Source organism: Miscanthus floridulus, chromosome 19 (genome assembly GCF_019320115.1).
Source record: "Miscanthus floridulus cultivar M001 chromosome 19, ASM1932011v1, whole genome shotgun sequence".
Lineage (NCBI taxonomy): Eukaryota > Viridiplantae > Streptophyta > Magnoliopsida > Poales > Poaceae > Miscanthus > Miscanthus floridulus.
The window spans coordinates 28387013-28413077 of record NC_089598.1 but is presented as its reverse complement, the minus strand read 5'-3'; the positions used below and the strand labels follow the sequence as shown (position 1 = coordinate 28413077).

At 43.6% G+C, this 26065-nt stretch overlaps 2 pseudogenes; both read right to left on the bottom strand.

The window, feature by feature from the left end:
- Positions 1–362: 362 nt before the first annotated feature.
- On the bottom strand, positions 363–14688 carry LOC136525791 (uncharacterized; annotated as a pseudogene).
- Positions 14689–17529: 2841 nt separating this feature from the next.
- Positions 17530–19765, bottom strand: LOC136529306 (omega-amidase, chloroplastic-like; annotated as a pseudogene).
- Between the last annotated feature and the right edge of the window lie 6300 nt (positions 19766–26065).

Here is a 26065-nt window from a genome sequence, read left to right as displayed (position 1 = left end):
CCGCCGCCGGGCAGCTAGATCTAGCCACTCTCCTCCCGATCGCGGATCGACTTGGACGTTTGTCTGATCAAGAATTGGAGAATTTGGTGATTGGTGTAGGATTTGTTTCCAATATTTAGATTACATCGTTGATGACAGCTGACGAGGACAACCGGTGTTAACTAGTCATTTGCGTTTATGTGCACTGTAGTCAGGTCGTGTTCTTCACTGCAGATCTGCAATGTATCATCCTTATAGTTTAGTACTTACTACTGTTTATTCTTACGGTCTTACTAGTTCGTCTCAGTTCTCCGCGCATAAATAAAGCTAATATTTTACTAAGTGAAAAAAAAACATTTTAACCCAAGACCTGAATACAGACAGTTGGGCCAAGACAATTTAACTTTATTCACTGCGTGCTGTCTGGAACACAGTAAAACTAGTACTGTACTGCAACATGGCAAAAGCAGCAGTAAACGTACTTACTCCTATATACCATGTACATGGGACCAATAGAACAGACTGAATGCCAACCAACTCATCTAGATTTCTCGTCGGATTCTTGGAAATGAGCTCTTTCGATCTGCCGTGTGATCTGAGAAACCGCGTACTGCGAGCCAGTTGATGCCACGTAGTAAGACGTCACGGTGAGCTGAGCAAACCTTGGAAGTGCATATGCTGCATCAAGTAATATATCATTAGGTACTATGCTGTAGAGAAAAACAAATCAAGTTTGCTAACAAGTCTGTCAAAAAACATGCATTGCATGGAAGCCGGGATTTGCTATGTCCAATTTGGCATGCTCTCCAAATTTAAGTTCCTCTAAAGAAGTTGAATGTTTCTCTTCGCCTTGTTGATGTGCTTCCAACAGAGGTCTAAGAGACTTTAAGACATTCAAGGAACTTTGGCACAGAGCTGGAAGCCTGAGACACTTCCGGTTCAATCCCTCGAGGAAAAACATTCATTGGAATGGCTACCATGATACATATCCATGATTCAAATACCACAATAAATTTCATCTCGACTGTACAAAATTGCAATTTACATCCCTCCTATTTGTTCAAAACAGCTAACCTAGTGCATTGTGCATGGCATTCTGGCTAAGAAGAGCAATCCTGTTCTATTGGACAGGCAAGATATGTAAGACCAAGATTTGAAAATAGAAATAACTTTGGAAGGAACTTCAAACTTTACCTGAACCTCAACTTGCTTTGTTTGGACTCTTAACAATTATGATAGTATCTTATATAACAATAAACATGAAGTTTACAAGCCAATATTGTTTAAGATTAAGCTGTTAGACAAAAATATTTTTAGATACATATGTCTGGGTTGGTGGACTTGGAAAGAACAAGATGGAGAAGGAATGAAACCACATCTAATCCAACCCTGATGACAAACCGTATCTGTTTCTGTACCCCTATAAGCTATAGTCTAAACACAAAGAATGCAATTTTTTTCATGTTCCAATTATAGATGTGCATAGATTCCCAGTCCAAACACATAAAGAAGCATTGGTTTAATAATCAGATCATAGCTCCAAAAAGTCAAACTAACTTGCGCGGACAATTTCATAGAGCTTATTGCATTTTCTAGAAACAAATATAGCTATTGGAGACTTACCACCAAATACAGCACTGGCACCTGAGAACATCAGCAGCGGTGGCACCTACAGAAGTAGCAATTTCCAAAGTGAACAAATCGTAACAAAGCATCCTTTCTCAAAGTTCTATAGCAACCAAATTACAATCTACAAAAGCTATTAGCAATTGCCACATAAACACAGGACAGCAAACAGGGGCAGAGCTATAAGCAAATGACCCGGTGAACTGTTTAAGTAGCATACACAATTCTTTTGAAACATATGGTGAGGCTGTTGAATGGCACAAAAAAATTTACCCTGGTGCATTGGCACAAGGTAACTTCAACATTACATTGCCCCTGACAGCACTGACAGCAAATGGCCAAATCAAGGACTTGACAAACCACAATACCGGTAACCACATAACAAAACCTGAATGTGTTAGAAAGGTTAGCTCCCTAAACCTTAATGTGTAGAGTGCCATGTTCAGCTCCCCCAGTCCAATGTTTTTAAAGATAAACTAAAAATGGTCAGGAGAAATGACTATGCAGGCAATCAAATATCTGAGTTTGACTATTACTTTGCCTTGAAATACTACTCTGTATTTTTTTCAAAGTCCTCCAATGTCGTGATACTATATAGTTTGTAGTTGAGTTGATCCTGACATCAAGAGAACCAGACATTCATTTATTAACATATCCTTCTTAAAGCTGATTACGCAGATATACTAAACAAGTAGAGTTTTTCCTTGAGAATTTGTTTGCAAAAGATCATCATTTTACCCAATGGTTTAGGCTTCACACATGTAAAATACTGGATCAGACTGCTAGATCAATATTCACACCAAACTTTAGTAAGCTATCTAAGATAGATCACAATAGAACATGTAAGGTATAGCCATAAACAAAAGCCAAGACTTACCCCAACGAGCAACTGCAGCCACTTCGGTCCCTTCACATGCTTCTGGACGAAAGGGATCCCTGTTCCAAAGAAACAACAAAACAATATCAATTTGTACCAACCTGGATGCCTACTAATCCAATCCCAAAACCAAACAAGTAACTGGAAGATACCTGTGTTAAACCCGTGCACAGCACTGAGCAGAGCGCCGGCACCGGAGCCAGCCTACAACAACAGCACAAACAGGACAACAAATCGCACACAAGTTAGCAGCAATTTTCCTAAAGCGGTGGCGCAAAGACCACACGAATCTCGCATCCGCGTGAGAGCGAGCGGGGGATCGCGTGTTACCACGGCGGTGGCGTCGTGCAGGACGGAGGTGATGGCCCAGTCCCTCTCTCCCTACGGGCAGAATATAAGAACAGGTCAGAAACATCGCCAAGGAAGCGCCTCGAGGAATCGGGAGGGGAAAGGGAACGGGGAGAGACGCACCGCGGTGGGGTTGAGGAGGGAGAAGCATCGCGGGCACCGAGGCGAGCCGAGGCCTGGGTTGATGGTGGGATCGCGGTGGAGGTGCGCGCCGCTGCGGAGCTTCTCCTCGTACACCTCCCGCGTGCCCATGCCGATTGCCGGAGAGGGTTGTGCCGCCGCCGCCGCTCCTGCTCGGGGGTCGTTGTTGGGCTGCGGGTTGGGCTGAGGGCTCTGGACTCTCCAGCTCCCGTTGGATCGCGGGGCCTGGCGACTGTGGGAAAAAAAAATGTATGTCACGGTGCGAGGCCACACACACCTGCACAAAAATTTGCATTGTCAGCAGATACACATACTTATCTACTATTGAAACTTAGCAAATATTGCTGAAATGGTTGAGCTCCTCTCCAAAAAAAAATTATGAATTACACAAGTACAGACACTGACGCTCAACACGCATGCACACTCACCTCTATGAATACACGTACGCAAACCCTACCGAGCACCTCCGAAAGACTGTGCCGGCACATCTCGAGATTGATGAAGTCACAATAGGCGTCTCACTGTCAACGGAAATGTCGTCTACCACTAAAAGCACAACGTCGTTAAATTCTAGAATAAATTCAGAAAAATACGAGTTCACCAGAAAGTAAAATTACTTATATTCACGTACAGCTTATCCATCTTTGTCTCTATCTATTTATTATTTATAGGTTTTAGAAGAGGCTACCGCTAAAGCCAAATCCTAAATGTCATAGCTCGCTCTTTAAAATACTGGTAAAATTTTCTCATGTTTTCTATAGAACCGTTAAATGATGTAACTTCAACTATATCCGGCTATAGCTTTATTTAGGAGAAGGTTGTCACTAAGTTTAGCCCGCTATTTAAAATCATGGTGGGTGTCAGAGAAGGGCAAGTTGATAGACAACCTCAAAAAAAAATACAAACCCTTCTTGCTATTTTCTTCCTTCAGTTTGTATTATTAAATAGAAAATAAGAAAAAGAGACACCTACCAACTTTGTCAGGCAAGGCATTAAACATCAAAATAATCACTTTGTGACTACCAATGTTACTTCCTGTAGAATAATCACAAAGAGGAGATTGGAGTCAGCACATCAAAAATAGACAACTGCTTTACACTGTCATGATCTTGATTGTCGGCGATGGATTGGACATCATCAAGATAGGAAAAAACTAGAGACTTATATATTCCCATTTGCCATCATCTCTTACTTGGCCACCGCATTGTTAGTAGTCTCAAGCAAATGCGGGCTAAAAATGTCACTAGTCTCAAACAAACTCGAGAATATGAGCCTGTTTGTTTGGTTGGGTGGCTAAACCACAACCAAGCTCTAGGAAGTCAACTTCTATTTGTTTGGTTGCCTATAAACAGGTTGAAGCCAGGCCCAATCAAGCCACTATAGAGGTCTTCCGCATCGCACCGCCGCACCTCCCGCAGTCGGTCGTCGTCGTCTTGCTTGTGGAGCAGAGCAGCGCGCACCTCCTTGTCTCCCTCCTCCCCGTCCCTGGCTCAAGCGGCAACGTCAACAGCTGCATCTCCTCCGCCCGCGCAGGATGGTCACCGGCCCCGGCGTCCGCGCCCAAGCTCGAGCCCAAGCGTCCCTGGCGTCCGAGCTCGACTGCGGCTCCTTCCAGATCTCCAGCGGCCACTTTCGACCGAGCCCGAGCTCCCCAACGTCCGCGCCCAAGCCTGGTGGAGAGCGAGGTCCTTGGCTTTCCTCGTCGTCGGTGTGCACGGGCGGAGGGCGCCCCGCCGCCGCCGACGCGCCCGTCGACTACCTCTGCGCAGACCTCGGAGACCACCACGCGCTCGAGCAGCTTCGGCGGATCCTGCGCCTCCTTACCACGCGATCCAGCAGCTCCGGGAAGGGCAGAGTAGGAGCACATGGAGAATGGTGTTGTAGTGGCCATGGCGAAGGTAACGTGTTCGACAAAATGTGTCAACGGGTAAACTTACCGGTCCTACAATAGGGTGATTCTATGCAAGCCAAAGCAAACAAACTAAAACTGAGCCAGCCTTAACAATCACTCCAACCAAACAAGTGGCTATTGGCTTGTGCCAACCTGGCTAAGTCTAACCTGGCTCAAAAAGCTAGCCAAGCTTGGAATTGAACATGAACCCAACAGGCCCTATCAATCTGCAAAATGCAAGCTAACTCTTATTTTTCTTTTGTGATCCCATCATTCTATACTCGCTGCATAAAGCTGCTGCTAGCCACAACAAATCGTGTGGCAAAGATTCTTTCTTCTAGATCGCAAGCTAGAATAGGTGCTTCTGTATTTTTGTCATATGAAAAAAAAACTCGGCCCGTTGTGGTCATGATCGTCCCCCACGGTATTGTCATTAAGAAGATCTTCTCATATAGATCGAGAAAATCTCCGAACTCCCGCCCCATCCATACACAGGAGCCGCCACCTGTGAGAAGGGTCGTCTCTTAACCTGTGCTTTGACCTGGGACGAGCGAGGAGATTTTTTACCCTCATCCTGAAATCCACCCCCATGGAAGTTCGAACTCAGGACATAAGACCTCTGGAACTGCTAACCAACTGGACTAGCATCCTTTGGCTTTTGTCAGATGAAGCAATGAAGCAATAGTTGCCTCTACAAGTCTACAGGTTCCTCTGTCACTTTGCAAAACCAACGTTCATCGTGATCTAGACGCTAGACGCCGAGGTGGAGGCAACAGCTGCTACAGAGCGTGTTGCGTTGGGATTGCCTAACCACCCCAAAGGATAGAGGTCAGAGGGGAACTGGGGCGACGCGGCAGAGGACCTTTAAATTCGCCAATGAAGCCCTTGGTATTTTTGCTTGTTTTCGTTTTCGGCCAGCTAAAAGTGGACCTAAATTAGCTTTGACACTACATCTGCTACATAGTTCCGTATCATTTCATTTCAATCATGAGTAACGATCAGTTAAATAACCACCGTGGCAGCATTAAGTACACATTGATCAATAAATGGATACGCTCCAAAAACATAAACACTTATTACAAACCGTTGTTTTTTAACTTCTTTTCAAAGACAAGAAAAGAATCACAACACATAATACAGCGAGCAGTGCATCTTCACTTTTTGGGCCAACAAAACCCACAAGCTTAACAAACAGTGAGCCATTCCTTTTTCAACCCTCAGATACTGAACAAATTTGTATGCCAAAAAAGGGGTGCACATGAAACGCAGCAAGCAAGAAATAAACAAGCACACAAATGTTAGTCGAGTATACTGCCGAGATGATGGGAAAAAAAAGTAGGAACAACTGTAATGTCATAATTTGTTCCGCCATGCCCATTTGAACTTTCAGATCCATGATACATAATACTCCAGGACAACTAAATCAGTGCACAATAGTCTCCAACTACATACCACAGAAAATTTCCACACGCAATTAGGTTGTAAACTGTTGTTCCAAGGAATCATAAAATGTACGTGATCGTTATGACATGGACAGCCCCAGTTACAAAGAACCCTGACCAGGTTACCACATTGCATTCGATAGCAGCACACACTAAAATGCCGCTTGCACTGCTAAAAAACTAAAATTCACAACCTTATGCATGCATAAATCAGATAAGGAAACAAAACAATAGAACAAAATGGAAAGCACTCAACCTTGGTGCTCATGCGAGATCTTGCCCAATGTTTAACTCACAAATCTACATCATACCAGTTCAGATGGGATACTAAATTCATCTGGGGAAGGAAAAGCTAACAAAAACCTTGTTATAGCTTAAATAGATCAGAAAGAGCTGCACTAAAAACAAAGGTGCTTCCTGTTAAAAGGATCCTACTGTTGTTACATAAAGGCTCTTGTGACCCCCCTAATTACAGATAATTAAGAAACCTTCTTCAAAAGCTGGGTCTCCAATTCATATGACCAAGCTGTGGTTGCTGATAAGCCCCAACTTGCGGGCCTGGAGCTGCCACCCCGACCCCAACATTGGGACCAATGGCCGATGGCACCTGTTGATGCACCATGGGGTGCGGACTTACAATAGAGGGAGGCTGCTGAGGATGGTACAAGCCTGGGAACTGCGCGTGAGAGGATTGAGCTGTAGCATTGAAAGATGCATTTGCTGGATTTGGCACAAAAGCACCAGGCGTTGCTTGACCTGGTATGTTGTAATATGAAGGAACCTGCAAAGGTGGCATCTCTCTAGCTGGCTGAATCCAGATGTCAGATGTCTCGACCTGTGGAAGATACTCAAATTAGTAAAATGAAAGGACCCAACTCAGAAACCATGAACACTATTGGCCTAAAGATGTCTTCGCTATCAGATTCTCTTATTAGGAAGAGAATGGCACCATTCCCACCTGATTTACTTTTACAGGGAAAGACTGGAACTTCTGAGATAAAGTACTCAACCCATAAAAAACAAAGAAAGTAAAGAGGAAGTCCTATTAAAGTACTACAAAACGAAAAAAGATACCCATCTCTCTAATTTGAGAATTAATAGCATTCAAAAAATTGTAAATTGTACCTGTGGAGTTGAGGCATAAATGTTGTCCTTGTACTTCATCCTATTGACATCATCAACACCAACTGCAGCTCCAATAACACCCGGAGAACCCATTGTAAAACCAGCTGGATGAGTGTAATTTCCGTAGCCAGAAGGGTTACCAGATGGGACTGGTTTATACTGTGAAACTCCATACTTCACGCCTCCTGCAGTTAAATGTGAACCTCCACTGGGCATCTGTAGATAATTATTTCCATTCGATGGATAAGGGACATTTGGCGAATAGTTTGGCATAGGCATGGGATAAACTGGAGAATAGAGTTGTCGATATGGCATGAAATTTGGAAAATGTTGCAGATGCATTTGAGGGTACATCTGTGCGGCAGCTTGTTGCTGAGAGATATGCTGCTGCTGTGAAGAGATCGGAACAGGGCTGTTGCTCACAATCTGTGGATTTAGGGCCTGCAACAGATGCCACAATTTAATCATGAGATTCACTAAGACAGCATTACACAAAAGAGGTAGCAAAATTGTCTTTATTTTTTCTTAGAATGCAAGGTTATGTTAGATAAATCAGCTGCTCTCCACTCTTCTTTCTTTTGTCATAGGAGTATAGGAACAGGGACTGCTCCTTTCTTTTCATCTCTGCCTGTTTGTAGAACAGTAGCAGGTATTGTAGATTTTAGTTCAAGTAGTATGGGCAGTTTGACCCTGTTAGTTGGTAGAATTCGGAGATGGCTTTCATGTACTTTTGCTATGACATGTATATATGAGAGATAGAGGGATGGCAGCAGCCTCAGTTGAAACAGCACCATTCACAAGCGTGTTCAATTGTGTGTGCTCTGCTCTCCCCTTCTTCTAAGTTCTACCTCCACTATGTGTGTGAGTGAGTGTAGTGAGACATACTTGAGTGACTTAGTCGGCCAAACAGGTTATGTATTTATACTGTGATCAACAGTGAATAGAAGAGTGTTTTAGGAAAACAGAAGACAGAAATTGTGGCAAAAGTCCAAGTGTCACAAAGTCCAAGTGCAAAAAACAAGACTGACTTCTTGAATTTTATTTCAAAGTAAGCAGAACAAATTTCCTCAACTACAAACCAGCAAAGCGTCCTGTGTTGAACTCCTTGCAGCAGAACCATTTTATAAGCAATGAGTCCAACGACAAGAGAACTAGGTAGAGATTATTAAATCTGGTAAGTAAGTGGATTAAAACTGGACTCATTAGCAGCCCTGGTCACATGATGATGGGCCAAGACTAGTAGACTACAAGGTGGGCACTATAAATTACGCTGCCTAAAGAATATATCCAAATGATTACAAGTAATAATAATACAGAAAGGACTACAGGAGAGCAGTTAAAAATCAAAATACAGTGCTACCTCAGATGTGGAAGGGAGAACATGTGAGTGAACATTAGGTTCTGGCATCCTGAAGACTTGCACAGCATTATCTGCTTCCGGATTTTCTGAAGGGTACCCCTGATGAGAGTAAGGGATTGTAAGCAGTAAATAACAGATTTCATCCATATTACTCCAGTTAGGATATATGCTGATTTGGATACAAGCAGTCAACATCAATATTTCTCCACCAGTATATTTAGGATCATTTAAGTTGGCCATATGAAAATGTGTTTGTTTGATTACAGAAGTACTAAATATTGTAACATTAATATTTCTACAAATACTATAGTAGGAATTAGTTTTTGAAGTTGCATTTTGAAAATGCCAACTATACCCAAAAAAAACATTTTTTTTGGTGACTTCAAAAAGTAATACAATCAAGGAGACCAATAGCAACTGGATTCCAATATAACATTTACCTGAGAAGAGGAAGCTAATACTTGCGGATGTACATTAGCCTCCACCAGTCCATATAACTGGGCCTCATTGGTTGTATGCATATTAGGATCTTCATGACCATAAGCCTGCAAATATTCAAGTTCTATGTGTCATGGACGATGCCAAAAAAACTCTCTGGATACGAGAATTGCAACTTCACTATAAAATAATCTAGCAAAGAAAATGTCAAATAAAAAATCCTTCAACCATGTGAAGCATCATTACCGAAAAAGGAGTCAAAGTCGAGGTGATTTGGGTACTGTCACCATCTGCTGCTCCAACTGGAGTGTCACTCTGAACTAAGCCCAGGCCATCATCATTCTCTACTTGCCCACTCATCCGATCACTATCCTCAGATGGGGGCAAGGAAATCTCAGCCGTTGACGTGGACAGTTGTTGTGAAGATCTAGCTTGCTCATCCATGTCATCATGCCCAGTATCCAAACTATCATCTTCACTGACCTGTTGAACTGATTCTTGTAAACTACATATAACAAAAGGATTGTCAGAGGAAGCCATATTCTCTAAATTACCCACATAACGTACCAGAGTGCAAGAATAGCATTCAGAAATGACATGCTATAATTATTAAAGTAAAACAAAAGAATGTATGATTAGAATTTGTCAAACGTAAACCAATAATAATAAGTTATAAATGTACCTAATAAGAATCTAAAAACCAAATGCTATGACAATAAAACTGCAAGCTTGCAAACTATTTCACCATATAAAAGAATATAGATGCGTAGGTAGCACATAGCACAATAACAATTGATGTGACATAAACTACTGAATCAAGTTTATTGAATAAAATATTTTAACTATAAAAAAATAACAGGAACTACATAATCTAGTTTATCAGTATTCAATAATAAATAACTTCCAAGGGAATAACTTGTTGCCACAACGCTGCTTGCTACAAGATTATCTTCTCTTTGATTAAAAGAATTGGGAAAGGTTCACCTAACTGTTCTGGTTGCTCAGTGTCTTGTGGGGCCAAAGCAGGTACTTGTTCCGAATCCAAGCCAGATGTGAAACTGCCAAACCTTAACTTTGTCTGCTCATATTCTGGCACACGAAGATGTTCCGGAATAATAACATGCTCCACCTCATGCAAGTTAGCTTGTGAAAGTTTGTCAGACAAACTGTTTACATCTGATGCGTTAGCATTTTCACAGTTGCTAGCTGAAGGAGATGCAGCATCAGCTATATTGTTTTCTGCATCGGTGGTGGGTGACTTCTTTGTCGATTTTGGCTTCCACTCCTTAACAGGGTGTACTGCTGAAGAGAAAATTTGTCATTTTATCAGAATGTGTGCCTAAAAGCATTAGATATAATGGATAAAGAAACACTAAGAAGCTAGACATCAAGTGGCAAGTATAATTTTTTCCAGAAACAGCATTCTAAGTATTTCGGTGAAACAGGTAGTTATATAGATCTTCGTACAAAAGCGAAAAGTAAAGTACAGTTAGAATGAAGTTAAACATGAGATCCACCAATTTTATATATATATGGGAAAAAGGGATTGCTCGATGCTGAAACCCCCACGCAAGGTGGGGACAAATGTACATGGAAAGACAAAAAAAAAATGGAGAGCACAATATGTGGTTTCCTGGAATACAATCTACTAAACCCAGTACTAAAATTGTTTAAAACCACTTGGGGAAATAATTGTCTATCAAAATATCTGCAGTATGTGTGCTTACGGATTTAAGAGATATAAAGCACATTGCTTGTATATATAATTTTTCACAAAAAAAAAAAAAAATAGGGCTTGTTCGGTTCCCAATCCAAGGGGATTGGAGAGTATTGAAGGGGATTGAGGAGAATTTTGACTTGTAGGGGATTGTATCCCCCAAAATGCTCTCCAATCCCCTCGGATTGGGGATTAACTGAACAAGCCCTTACAATGTTGCTGCTGACAAAAACTAACATTTTGATATCACCTCTTCTGCTGACAAAAAAAAAAGCATTGACATCACTGGCAGACGATACCTTTTTGGTTGCTAGTAGGACCCTGGTGATACCTGTTGACATTTTGTGCAACAAAAGATCTACCAGTCGGCCTTCCACGAAATATTGTATCAGGTCTCTGGTTTTGTTGAATGTTTCTAGACATAAAGGCTGGGTAACGCCCAGATGCCCCTACTGAGGTAAAACTCCCCCTCTGAATATTTGCATGAGAAGAACCACTTGGCGCATGCATCTGAGAACCCGAACGGCCAGCAAATTGCCTAGTAGAATTAATAACTCCAACATGATGTCGAGCAGGTCCAACAGTTCCACCAGCAATTCTAACATTGGCTGACCCATGAGCTGGGTCAGAACCTGGAAAATGCTGCTCGTTCTGAGAGTTCTTCAAATATGGCTTCGCATGCTTCTGTGTAGTACCTTGACCATCCCTCTTCCCTTGAGTTGTGTCAGAGTGGGAGTTCTGCGTAGCATTTTGATGTGTGATCTGGCCGTCTGAGGTTGTAGCAGGTGAGCGGTTTCGACCAGACTGAACAGTACTGAACATAGACAACCCAGTAAGGAAAGTATTAGTTTGATTACAACAAGATGTTCATATGCAAAACAGCTGACAAAAAAATTAAGAAAGATAGCAATTTTCATAACTGTATTTTGGACATTTGGTCAGTGTATTACAGCTCTGGAACTTAGTTACAAAATAGACAACAAAATGGCCATAGCCATCACATAAACAACAACAACAACAACAAAGCCTTTTAGTCCCAAGCAAGTTGGGGTAGGCTAGAGTTGAAACCCAACATGAGCCCCTAGTCACGGTTCAGGCACGTCAATAGCTGTTTTCCAATAGCCATCACATAAAACTAAAGTCAAAAGCAACAGAAAGGTTTCAGTCAACGCGGCTACCTGCCTGCATGCGCCATTTACCTCAAGAAATGTACCATTACTGTTTCAGAGGATTTATTCATGTACCATAGGAACAGACAAAGAAACATCAAACCTAAAGCACTTATTCATTTTCACATTATCAAATTAGGGTTTGATAGAGGAGGCGATATGATGCCTACACTCGAAGAGACAACCTATAGCTACAAAGAAATATTAGGAAGTTGAATAAGTACTTGATAGCTGCATTATAATCAGTATACAACTTAACCGGAACTAAAAAAATGATGACATGATTGTTTGACAAGTAAATGAGTGCACAGGAGAGTAAGAGCAGCGACAAAATTTGTCACACAACCAATACCTCCTATCAGACATTTGTACATTTGCTGAACCTTTGTGTCCTAGTTCTGGTCTGTTCTCCACCACACCATGTTGAAATCTGTTGTCCCTCACAACCCGAAATTCACGACTAGGGCCTGCATCAAGCAATCAGTTAACAGTCAGGTGGAAACCTGCAAGTTACACAACCATAATATTGCACATATATCACACCATATGTGAAAACTGCAGAAGCTTTGTAATGGGAAGCCAGGAGCAAAGACAAGCAAACTGGAGACAAACAAGGTTGCCATGGAAAACAGGAAGCTATATGTTTCATCATTATCTAGAAGCTGGATTGCTAGAAATATATAAAGATGATTGGAACTATCTTGGCAGCAAAAGAAGCATATCTACTCTATGTTACTAAACATAAGATCAGAATTACAAATGGTGGCCGTCAATTATGTTACCTGACATCTGACCGTGATTGGGAGTTCTTCTTTGATCATTTTCCATCCTTTGTGTGTGTGGCTTCATCCATTGTGAGTTCTGCTCAACTTGTGCAGTACTATCAGCAAAGCTCTTCTGGCCAGCACTCTAACAATGCAATATTTTTTTTCAGCACAACAGAGAATAAAAGAATAGCAATGTATGATTTTCAGCATTATTAAAACTTCATAACATGCATTACACACTTTAACAAAGAAGCAATAAACCTAACATGTTTCCTCATTGATAGAGAACTAATTTTGTTTCTTCATAGCCAGTGCCAAAAGCTCGCACACAAGGTAGGGTCAGGGGATGACAAGGAAAAAAGCAAGAGAGGGACACATAAGAGTAAATAAAGTGTTGTGGAATGCATTGTCTTGTGCCGAAGCAATGTGTATGTCTCATCATATTTTACTCCTACTCCCTCTGTTCGAAATTGCAAGTCATTTTAGCTTTGCCCTAAGTCAAACTTGCATCTAGTATTTGGACTTTGGAGGCCAGGTTTTCTTTTGCACCTATTGAGTGACTGTGTGTGTACGCAATTTAAGGGCATAGAACCCCAAATGTGCCTTTTTGCTTTAGATTGTTTCAAAACATCACGAAAAGCCTAACATTGCAAGACGAATATGTACAAGTATGCTACAAAAAAAGGAGCAATACAAAAAGGAAATGGCTTTAGGTTTAATCCTTCATTTTTACAGTTACACTGAAAATTTACCCAAACAGCAAATGTATACCTCTTTCTTCTTGTCCCTTTTTCTTTTCACTTCGTGAAATGGGTCTGCAGGTACAAACAAACGACGAATTATAATCACAAAGAAAACATGAGAAGATTTACTAGTAGAGACAATACATATTGGAAACAATGGCATCTCTCATCCATCAAATAATAAACATCCCACATATCAACACGTCAAAGCTCATTTACTTCCCAAAAATTTCATGGAGACCATTACAATATCTAATTTTATAAGCCGGTTAGAACCACGCCCTGTAAGCAATAGTAAGCACTACCTTTTACAAATTTATATAGAATAGAAAACGAAAATACAAGTAGCCCAACAACCAAAGTTAATAATTTGGACCTGCAAGAGTACCATTAATATATGTGGACATCATTGGCTAATCAAAATCACGACCCTCGTGATATAGTATCATTAATCAATAATAAACCATTAAACGGTGACCCAACCTAGAAGAGCCTCCCCAAATCCCCATAGCTCGAAAACCCTAGACCGTACGCAGGAATCCCCTGCGCCCCCGCGGGTGCAGCGGCAGAGCCGACCCAATGCGGCTCAGCGAGCGCCCCAAAACCCTAGCTCCCGGCACCGGTACGAGATCGATCGAGTCGAGGCGACCCAGATCGGGGGGAACAGGAGAGAGGCAAAAGTACCTTGGTTGAGCAGCTTCTGCGCCGTCTCGTTGGGGTCCATGTTGGATTCGCGGAGGGTGTCCAAGATGTCGGCGTCGGAGTGGCCGCCGACGACCTCCTTGATCGACTGGATGGTGGACTGGATCGCCGTGGTGGTGGTGGGCAAGCGCGCCGCCCCCGCCCTGTCGGAACCGCGAGCCCCGCCTCCGCCGCCGCCAGCCATGCCCGCCGCGAGAGGGGAGATCGCCCGAACGCACGCTGGGACGGGGGAGCGGGTGGTGGTGGAGGCGCTCGCGATCGCCGCCGGAATCGCATCAAACGACGCGAGGCCCTGGGTTTCGGGGGAGAGTGGGTTTGGGTTTTGGTTTGGTTGGAGTGGTTGGGGCCGGCCGGGCTCGGTGGGTGCGTGGTTTTCCAAGGGAAGGGAACGGGGGAAAATTATAGACTGGAAATTGAAAGGGTTGCGCGACTTGCGAGGGTGGTGGCCGCTGTGCACGAGTTCTACGGGCGAGGCTAGGGACGAAAGGGGACGGGAAATTCCGGTACCAACCGACACCGGAATTTCCGACCGGCTATTATTTTCTCGGAAAAAAATGGATTCGGGAAAAAATTTGAGAAAATTCGGCGAATTCGGGATCAAAATCGGTTAGAGTGATTTCTCGACTGAATTAACGGATCCCGTATTTGGTCGGAAAAACTCCCGCGGGAAATTCCCATTTTTAAGGCCGCAGACGACTCGCAGGAGTCGCAGCGAGGAAATTAACATCAGTGGCGGCGCCTCACGCCTCGCTACTCGTGTCGGCGTCGCTTCCAGTTCCCCGCGAGCGATCCCGATCAGCGATTCAGTCATTCAGAAGCGGAGCGGACTGCGGACAGGCGGACATCAGAGGCAGAGCTGCAGTCTGTGTTGCGCCGTCGGACCCACGTCCGGTCGGCGGTCGCCAATAGCGAGCACCAAGCAACCGAGCCTGAGCGACCACTGATTCGCTGCGACTCTGTGAGCAAGCAAATCTGCAGGCGCAAGCGCAACTGTGCAAGGTGCAAGCAGCCGCAAAGTAAGTATAAACTATATGATACGATTTCTAATTTTTTTTAATTGCTAATTGCCTAATTTGCAATGATCATCTGTCATCCGTTCAAATTTTTATTTCTATGCCACGGAGACGCGCACTGTTTCCTATTGTTTGCATATGGATTATACATAGTTGTTATTGTTGCATCGAGCTCATTGCTTCAAGTGGCTACATATATCGATGTTCCCGTCTTGTGTTATCGCTTCCCGATCGTAATCGACACGTTCCCGTTCGAAATATTCCGTTCCCGATATCCCGTAAGACATTTTTCCGACCGTTCCCGACCGTTTTCATCCCTAGGCGAGGCGGCTCTAGTGTGTGCGAACGCAAGGTGGTGGGGGCAGAGGTGCTTAAATGACGGATATACCCCTATGTAGGATAGCTGTGAGCATGAAATTTCTGCGTTTGGTAGGGGGGAGAGGGGTGGAAGCGTCATCTTCAATAGCGGTAGGGTAAATTCGATTTGTTTTGCAGAGCAGGGACTTTCTTGTTTGTATTTCAAGTCAGGATGATTCTGTGGGCCGGGCCTGCGTTTGTCGCACTTGTGGTTTGGGCTTTTCGCCGGGGGCCGTCTTGCTGGACCAAAAAGAACAAAAGATTTTATTTTTCTTTTTTCGCTTTGCTTGTCCCTTTTGTTTCAAGAAATTGTCATATTCTATCCGTTTGAGGTCTTGTTTTGGGAGCTTCAGGAAGTTTTCCTATAGAAAGTTCAAAAAACTAGAAGCTCCTCCAAACAAGATAGCTTTTTTTAAGCTGACAAAAACTCCAAAACTGCATTTTGTATTCGGAAATGCCGTGTAAAGGGCATCCGTCTGCCCCATCCGGTGCTTGTCTCCCTTCCGTTGCTCCTGCTGCCCACCCAACCTCCTCCTACTCCTGCTCCACCGCCCGCCCTGCTCCTCTTGCTCCTACTCTGTCGTCCGCTCCATCTGACAACGCCGACAGGCGCCGCCAGCGCAAGGAGAAGCGTCTTATTACGGCGTGGCGTCTCGATGAAGACGGCGGAGGAGGCCGCACTGGATACGATGCATGTTGCTAGTATATATTTCAAATGTTTTAAATATTTTAGAGTTATATGTTGCAAGTGTTTCACACAAATGTTGTAAAAGTAGATCGGGATGTTGCATATGTTGCAATGGTTATACATGTATGTTGCAAACATCTGTACCCAATGTTTCATATATTTTTTTCAGACATATGCTGCAAGTATTTTTATCTGGACGTTGCATATGTTTCATACATATGTTACAAGTATTTTATCTGGATGTTGCGTATGCTTGCAATGGTTTTCAAGTGTTTTTGCAAGTGTTTCGGCGCGTATGTTTCAAATGTTTTATCTGTCTTCAAACGTATGTTTGCAACTGGATGTTTCAAAAATAGATCATGTGTTGCACATGGGATGCGTGTGGGAAACGGAAGGGGGCACGAGCGCCCCCTGCGTGGACATGCGAAAAGCAGGTGCAGGCAGGGCGTGATGGCACGGGCGCGGAGTGCAGGCGTGCGCGTGAGAAATGATAGCCTGTTCGGTTGGCTGGTTCGTCTCGTTGCTGGTTCGTGAAGAAGTACTGCTAGCTGGTTTGTGTGAGAGAAAAATATTGTTCTGGCTGAAAATTTACAATCGTTTACGACAAGCCGCAGCCGCCGAATGAACATGCTATGAATCTGACCGGTACCATCCGACGGATTGGTATCACCTCAGCTTCCCAAGTTCTTTCAAAAAGCTTCTCCTGGAATTTTTCACCTCCCAAACAGAGCCTGAATCTGAAGAGATTGAACACCTGTTTTTAGGTACGTTCGTACGTATACTGCAAGTTATGGCACATTTCGGCTGCAGCAGATTATGGTTTGGCTTCAATATTTCTTCTTGTCTTTATACTGCAATATATGCTAGTTATGGCACATTTCGGATGCAGCAGATTATGGTTGGACTTCAACATTTCTTCTTGTCTTTATACTGCAATATATGCTAGTTATGGCACACTTCGGATGCAGCAGATTATAGCCTGTTCGTTTGACCGTGGCTCGTCGTAAACGATCGTAAATTTCTAGCCGGAACAGTATTTTTCTCTCACACAAATCAGCCAGCAGTACTTTTTCACAAACCAGCAACGATACGAACCAGCCAACCAAACAGGCAGGTTTGGCTCCAAGATTTCTTCCTGTACAAAGCTGTGCCCTGAAGCATGGCACGTCTATCAATTGTCCTACAGAGTAAGTGCAGTTCAGAGTTTTCCCAAAGAATGGGAGTTGCATTGCGCATTGCGATACAACACATCCCAAAAACATGTTGACAGACATGACACCGGAGATCAGTCAGTCCAACATGTGAAGTTTCCAACCATTCGTACGTGTCAGTCAGTCAGTGTCCACACTGGTGACTAGACAGGCATCTCGCGGCACAGATCAGAGCGCGATTTCATCGAGTCGTTGACCAGAACGTCAACCAATCGGTAGAGGTCTCCTCTGCTCTGCATCTCCAACGGGAGGTTCTCCCTGCAAGTGTTCTTCCTTGATCAAATCACCAACACAGGAGCAACCAAAATTGAGTGTGAGCGAATCTTAAATTCTCAATATCGCGTGCCTTGTAGACTGTATCGTAGAGAGGTCCATCCCCGCCGATGACGGTCGCTTCCTCATGCCCAGCTGCCGCAAGAACTTCACCAAACTGAATAGATTGCATGCAAAAATAAATTAGCCGCCAATCCTGTCGAACCGAAACTGTCAATTGGGAGAAGATGCAAAACTGCAAATGGTTGTTGTGTCTTACTGGTCCGATGAGGCTCGAATGGCCCCAGATCATGTAGTCCGAGTTCGCGTTAGGGTCTCGCGCCGGTGAGCAGGTTGCTACAAACAACTGGAACCAAGAAAAATTCCGCACCGCCGCCTTGATTTTAGGTACAGTTTCGGTACAAACATTACAATGACAGAAGAGGGTATTTAGTGCTGAATTTACCTGATTGTCAACAGCCCTGATGGAGTGAAAAGGGTAGAGGGGAAAACAAAGTCGGTCAGAAAATAACTACTACGTGAACAAAAGTTCACTACTGTATTTCTGATGGCATTGTGATCGTGGCACAGAGAGCAGAACTGATGAAGAGCAAAAGGCTGGAAAAGCAGTGGCGCTGTAGCGAACCTGGACTTCTGCATGAGGTCCCACAGGAGCTCCCCGGTGCTCATGTTGAACGCAGAAGGATAGCATATCAGGTGCGCACCTGGTTTGGCAAGTCACACCTGTTAAGCTGTTCATGGAAATTGGAGAGGATCTAGCACTGCATGGAACCAATGTAGCACATCCTGCAAAAATGGTGAAGCATACCTTTTGATCTGTACAGCATTGCAAGCTCTGGAAACCGGATATCATGGCATATTCCTATGCCAATCCGTCCAACATCTGTAACGCATGTGCCAGAAGGCTATCACAAAAACAGAAGCACATTCCTATGCAGAATGTGTTATCACAGAAACAGAAGCAGATTCCTATGCTATGCCAATCCGTCCAACATGAGTGTGTGCGCTGTAAATGTACTTCTGCAGCTTTACAGAATCTTTACGGGTGCTTAACATATTTTCAGACATGAAACTGTCACAGGAGCACAGTAAAATGTCGCCACAAATATGCTACGTAAAAAGAAAAAAAAAACTTCATGGTAATATACGTCTGAAGTTACCAGTTTACCACGTACCTGTGTCGACTATAGTAGCTTCTTGTCCACCTGTGAATGTATCAGATTCCTTCAGCGTGATGTCTCCTGGGATGTCAATCTCAAACAGATGCAGCTGAAATTGCTCATTTCTTTTAGCAATCACTATTCAGGTCGATCCAATTACCAGCTGCAAATTACATATAAATATCTGGATTCAGACAACAGCCTCTCCAGCTACTGTATACTTACTTCCCTATGCTTGGCCAATATCTGACCATCTGGTCCGATGACACAGCAGGTGTTGAACACCTTCCCAGACGCCTTCTCAGGTATGGATCCACCTACAATGGTGATCTTTCTGGCAGCAGCGACCTCCGACAACATCGAGATGGACGGCGAATCTCCGCCGTATATGTCTTCGGCGTAACTTGGCAGTGTCTCCATTGCGTACGGGCAGCTCCATATTTCCTGAAGCAAAAGCAGAGGAACACTGCCAATGAAGCAATGCTTGTAACTTCTGCTGCCTTCAGCTGATCAGGTCTTAGCGTCTTAATCTATACTAACACTTTCAGTCTGCTCAGTAGTTTAGCGATTTGTGGTTTGAAGCAGAAAACACGTCAGTAACTGACAGAGAGAGCGGACGACGAGCTTGGCGCCGGCGTCCGCGGCGGCCTCGACGCGGGCGCGCGCGCGGGCGATGTTTCCGTCCTTGTCCGGTGTGACCGCGAGCTGGCACAACGCGACCTTGTGCTGGACACACATGCGAACAGACCTTGAACGGATATCACAACAAAAAGTTTGCGCGACCGAAGTGAAACAGATGAGATTGGATTTCCGGCGAGCATGAACAAGTTACGCACGAATTATTATTTCAGACTACAAGAAAAAGAATTAGGATTTCAGACTTGAGAGCCAAGATCTGTGTTCTGTATACCTTCTGCATATTGGCTTCGATTTGAGAGGACCGAGCCGCGGCGGCGGCGAGATCGAGGAGGAAGTAAAGATGGGCAACGGTCCCGATACCCGACATCTTACGGCTATTTGATCTATTACGGGTATTTGATCGGTTAAGGGACGAGGATAAGATCATATCTTTATTCGCGGGCATCTAAATAGGCAATAATCCATCCTCGACGAGTATAGTGGATTAATGGGTACGGGAACGTTTCCTGTTTACCCGTTCCCGTTACCCGTTGGGGAACTTGACTATTTGAGTTGTCATACGAGTATTAGACCCAAAAAAGCTTAACACATGTATTTTGGCCCAAATTTGAACAATTATATATATAGTTTGTGTGTTTTAGGAACCCTAGTTCAATTTTTTCTTACTATCTCCGCCAGCAGCACAAGCACGCCTGCCTCACAAGCATTCGTGTCCCTCGCTTCCTCAGTTCGGTCTCTCTGCCACCTTTGCTCGTCCTCCTCGCAACCTCGTTCTTTCTCCTCGGCATCTCCGAGACTCCGACACTTATACCCGAGTGAAAAAGAAACGTCTCCGATTGCAAAGCTGCGATCCCAAGTATCCTTGTTTATCGGGTATGTAGTACCCGTCGGGTATCTGTTACCCAACCGATGCCCTACGTATACGGAGATGAACAAGAATCTATACCCGAGATAGTTAACGGAGACGATGACAAAATAAATTCTCTGTAATAGGAAAGAGAATGTTCCGACGATACCCGACCGACGGGTTCATTCCGTTGGCATCCATAGGAGGAAGCCGGGCTCAGATCGATCCTTCGACTGAAAGGCAGGCCGATCAGGATCTGTGAATTCTGGAGGGATGGAAGGAAGCCTGCTGGGCTGTTGACTTCTGCGAGTTCTGGTACTTGCGTGCTGTCCAGTAAAATAGAGTCTTTTTATCTCTGAGCCATCGTAAAAGATTAAAAATTCAAAAAAAAAAAAAGTTCGACGGTCCTCGCTCTTCAGCGATATTCATCTCGCTTATGCTAGAATTTTATGCTAATCCTGATGCTTATGCTCAAGATATTGTTCTGAATTTTTGTTTCTCTTATGCCACTTCCATCTATTTCCCTTTAAACGGTGTTAAACTTGTGGCGGAAATAACCGTTATAGCATCAAGTGAGCCATTTTTCTTCCGCTTCCTCTGCTGGCACTCAAGTTTGCTGCATTCTAATTTTCTTTCATCTCCTCTGGTGCCATTTCGTCTGAGCTGCTCTAACTCAAACTTTTACTGCTCTCTCTCTCTCTCTCTCTCTCTCTCTCTCTCTCTCTCTCTCTCTATATATATATATATATATATATATATATATATATATATATATATATATATATATATATATATATATATATATATATGACTTTTATTATTGTCGATTAAGCTTCTCAAAGATAAATAAAAAAAGTTATCAAGTGATGAAACTAAGGTAGTAATTATTTTATTTTTAAAATAACGCAGTAAGTGGAATAAAGTCACATGTTGGACATGCTGACATGTACTACATCTATTCCAAATTATAAGACGTTTTGACTTTTCTAGATAAATTGCTTTTACTAGTATTAAGATATAGTGTATATCTAAGTGCATAGCAAATATTATGTATCTAGAAATATTAAAATATCTTATAATTTAGAACGGAGGGAGTACCAGTTTGAAAAAAATCATTCAAATTGTAACGTTGAAGGAGAAATTTTATGCTTTGCAACATTAATCAGGAAGAAAAATAACAAAACCAAGTACTGATAATTCCTCGTTGCCTTCATCTTGATTTGTTTTGCAAAAATATCTAAAGCAAATAATTTTTTTGAGCAGATGCAAATATTTTTTTTTCTTTCCCTATCCCATTTTGGGCCAAATCTGGCCTGAGCCGGCCTCCCTCCTTTCCCCACCGGCCCAGCGAGGCCCAGTCGGGCTCCTCGCTCTCTCTCGACGCCTTCTCTCTCGAGCGCTCACGCGCCGAACATCACCGTGAGGCCATGACCGCGCCAGTCCGACCCACCTCGCAGAGTGACGCATGGCCCAACATGCGCTGTGCGCCCGTACCCTGCCCCTCTCTCTCCCCTCAGTCCTCTTGCATAGGCGTAGCCGCGGCATGCACGCATGCATGCCGACGGTTTGCATCGCGTTCCCATGGCAAGGCTCTATAAAATGTCTCCGCGTGCGCATGAATTCCAAGAACACCAACACCTCTCCTCTCTTTCGGCCAGGAACAGCCGCTCACCGTGGCTGGCCGGCATCCGACATTTCGCCAAACGTTCTACTAGGGGTGTTTGGGACTGCTCCGCTCCACGTTTTTCAGCTTCGCTCAACGTTTTTCAGCCAAACGGTTTCAACTCAACGCACTCTATTTGAGGAAAAATTGTGGAGTTGTGAGAGCACATAAAGAGTGCTCCACAAACTCTAGTTTTTTATGGAGCTGCTCTACGGAGGAGTTTGTGGAGCAGTCCTAAACACCTCCTAAGAAAATAGCCTAACACACAGATACTGTGCTAGTTGCATTAAATATAGTCATCGGGATTTATTGATTTAATAAGAAATAGGAGTAATGGGCTAAGCACGACAAAAATTTAACGGTTGGCCTGATATTCTTCGTATGAATAGAGATTTTGGTGAAAAAAAATCTCCAACAACTTTTTTAATTACATCTCCAAATATTGTCATTACATATTTTGGATTTCTCGCTAGTTAAATAAAATATCAAAATGACTCTACAGAGTCTGAACAAGATATAAAAAACTATTAGAAGATGAAAAGATACATAGAATAACTTTTATTAAATAGCTCTCTATATAAGAATTTACGGAGTAACAACCTGTTCGCTTGCTCGTAAACGATCGTAAATTTCCAGCCGGGAACGGTGTTTTTCTCTCACACCAAACCAGCCAGCAGTAAATAATCTACGATACGATACGACCTCCCGAACAAGCTTTAAGTTTTAAAAAATGTTGGAGCCGCACGAGAAGACGCTAGTCACTGTGCCATCTTTATCCTCCCGCAGATTTGTTTGTTAAGCCGAAGTGCCAAAGCAACCTCCATGAGACCAGAACTCCACTGGCGATCCGCAGCGATAGGGAAATGGTCTCAGCTGTGAGACTTGCCACTGCGGCGGACCCAGATTGCCTGGGCAAAATCGTGTGCCGACGACGCTTTGGCGTTGCATCTGTGTGCGAGAAGACAAGACATCACATGAGTGTGGCTTCTTGTTCCGGAGTCAAATCGATCGCGTGGTGTCGGGATGCCAGTGGGAATTTTTTTAACATTTTTTATAAAATAATTTTAAATCTAACACTGTTTAATTTTTTTTTTCAAAACTAACACTTTTGGCCGGGTCTATTTCTCTGGCGCGGCGAAACGCCTGTCCCGCGCCATGCATTGTGGCGTGGCGAGAGGGATGACGTGGCGACGACCGGGGCGCTGACCGCTGACGTGGCAGAGTCTGCCGCGCCACCGATCTTGGTGCGGCTCTGCCGCGCCCTGATCGATGGCGCGGCAGAGCCAGGTAAATACCCGCGGCCCAGTCCCACTTGCCTGCCGCGCCCGTCGCATCTGGCCGCCTCCCCGACGCGCCTTCGCACCCGCCACGCCTGCCCGCCGTCGCGCCTGTCCGCCTGCCTGCACGCCACTCTCAAGTGTTGTCGGCGTCCGATCCTTTGTTGCCATCTCCCTTCCTCCCTTCCCTTCCATTCCCTGGCCGCCTCCCCCCTCGGCCTCGTTCAAGGTAATGACGCACTTTTTATTTTCGTTTGAACGGTGGATTGAAATATTATGAATGGGAGTTAAGGTTAGGAGGAAAATTATGTTTGGGAACTATGGACTATGGTTTCGAGGAAAATATTAGTTTGATTTTGTCGATGTTAAAGTTAATTATTTAGTTAGAAGTATGTTTACCATGTATATTTTTGTTTCTATAAGTGTTGGTTATATTATTTGAGTTGCAATGCAAATGATTATATTTTACATTAATTTATGTTGTTTTAATTGATGTTTAATTTGAACTGTTTTATTAGATGGAAGACATGTTTCGGGAGCAGTTGTGGTGAAAATGGGGTCGTCCTAGAGAATTGTACCCCGACGAGTCTAGCAAAGATGTCACCGTCCCTCCTGACCTTCCTATCCCTAACTGTGACTATAGTCGTCCGACCGACGTGTTTCAATCGGGACATCCGGATACAGCGGCTCGTTGCTTCTACACATTCAGTCGTTTTAATGTAAGTAATTATTTCTGTATGTTTTTTTCTTCATTTGTATTACTAGGTTACTAATATTTTATTGGAATTTTGTTGTGTAGGCCCATGAGAGGTGCTTTTTTCTTTCAGTGGATTGACGGTGTAGACAAGTTTGACCTCAGATACCTCCTTTTCGATGATTGGTGGAGAGGGCGACATCCACAAGAGCACTTCGAGCGGTGGGTTCTACCTCTCCCTAACCCTCTCCAATGACGGCTAAGGAGAAGCACTTAGCCGCAGTTAGACGACTTGAGGAACCTCCTCTGTGCGATTGCGGAGATCGAGTTGTGATAAACCCTGAGAATACGTTAGAGTTTATGTGTCCAAACAAATATAAAGTAAGTGCAAAGTGTATGTGTTGAAATGTTGAGCTATATGTGTTCATGTACCAATGTCACCTTATTTAGGTGTTTTCAATGGCGAAGTGTTATTTTAAGGAGTGGTTGTATGGTCCTAAGAACCAATGGCCAGAAAAACCGTCAAAGGTTAAGGAAAAGAAGAAAGAAAGGGTAATTTACAAAGCACCTCCTGTCATGTGCGAATGTGGTGTTAAATCCAACTATGGCATGGTCCCTTCGAAGCTTGGAATAGGCCATTATTGCGGCCATATGGTGGACTATAATGAGGTTGGTTATTTTTGTAGTAAACATGAAATCGTATTTTGTTTCTTTTGCTAAGACATATATGATATAATTTTTCGTTTGAACAGAGGACTTGGAAATGTAGGTGAGAATGTTATGATAGTTAAGCTAAATTCTTGGATGAACTGAAGGGGAGGCAAGTAATTGTATGGAAGAGGGGATATAGATCTGACTATATCAACCTATTTATTAAACATCACAAAGATAAGATGCGTGAGTTTGATAGACAGCGCGGAATTCGTAACCCGATCGATATTGGGCTTAACAAATAGAGATTGGAGAGACGGAGGGTGTTAGAGGAGGAGAGGGCAAGCAAGGAGGCAAGGGAGGAGACAAGAGTACAGATGCAGATCTTGAACGAACATGTTGTTGCATTATGTACCAGTGAGTGCATGAAAGCCATTTTTTCGTTGCCTGATTTTAAATGTAATATAATCGCATTACTAACTGATTGCATTTTATCCATGAAGGGATTGGATGTAGCGAGGACCATGACGAAGAGGTGGCTCATGCAAGGTATGAGGAAAAGAAGTTAAGATGAGCACAGAACATGAGCTAGTCGCACCGTTCAATCACCGATTGTGTTGTCTGATGAGGGGGGACGAGGATGATGATGACGTGTTCTTCACTCAAGCCGCAGAGGCCACAGATGAAGCGGAGGCCGCTTACTATAGGCAACATGCAAGTCAGAGCAATGCAGGTGAGCCTAGCCACACGAACGAGGAGGAAGAGAACGCGTTCTTGTCTCAAGCCGTAGATGAAGCGGAGGCCGCTTACTACAGGCGAAAGGCAGATCAGGGCAATACAGGTGACCCTAGCCATAGGAATAGGGTTATGGTAGAGGATTGGTACTTAGACGATGAGTTGCTTACTCAGTATGTTTCGGACTAAGGGTTTTTATTGCGCTGTCTGTTAGTTCCACGCTTTATTAATGATCAATGTAGCTATGTACTAAAACTTTCATTGTATTGTCTTGTTTTCCATTTGAACTATCGATGTATTGTACCCCTGTATCATGTACTCGAATTACCCATTGTCGATCTTAAGTGATCCCATCCATTTGTCACCCTTCGACCCATCTGTTATTAGAATCAGATCAATGTAAAATAACAAGGCCCACAGCGTGGTACGTTTGGCAAATCAATGTTCTCGTATGGTGTGATAGAACCACCCAATTTATACAAGACCAAGTACGGCTGTCCCCGCTAACACATTGACACACACATACTTTTAC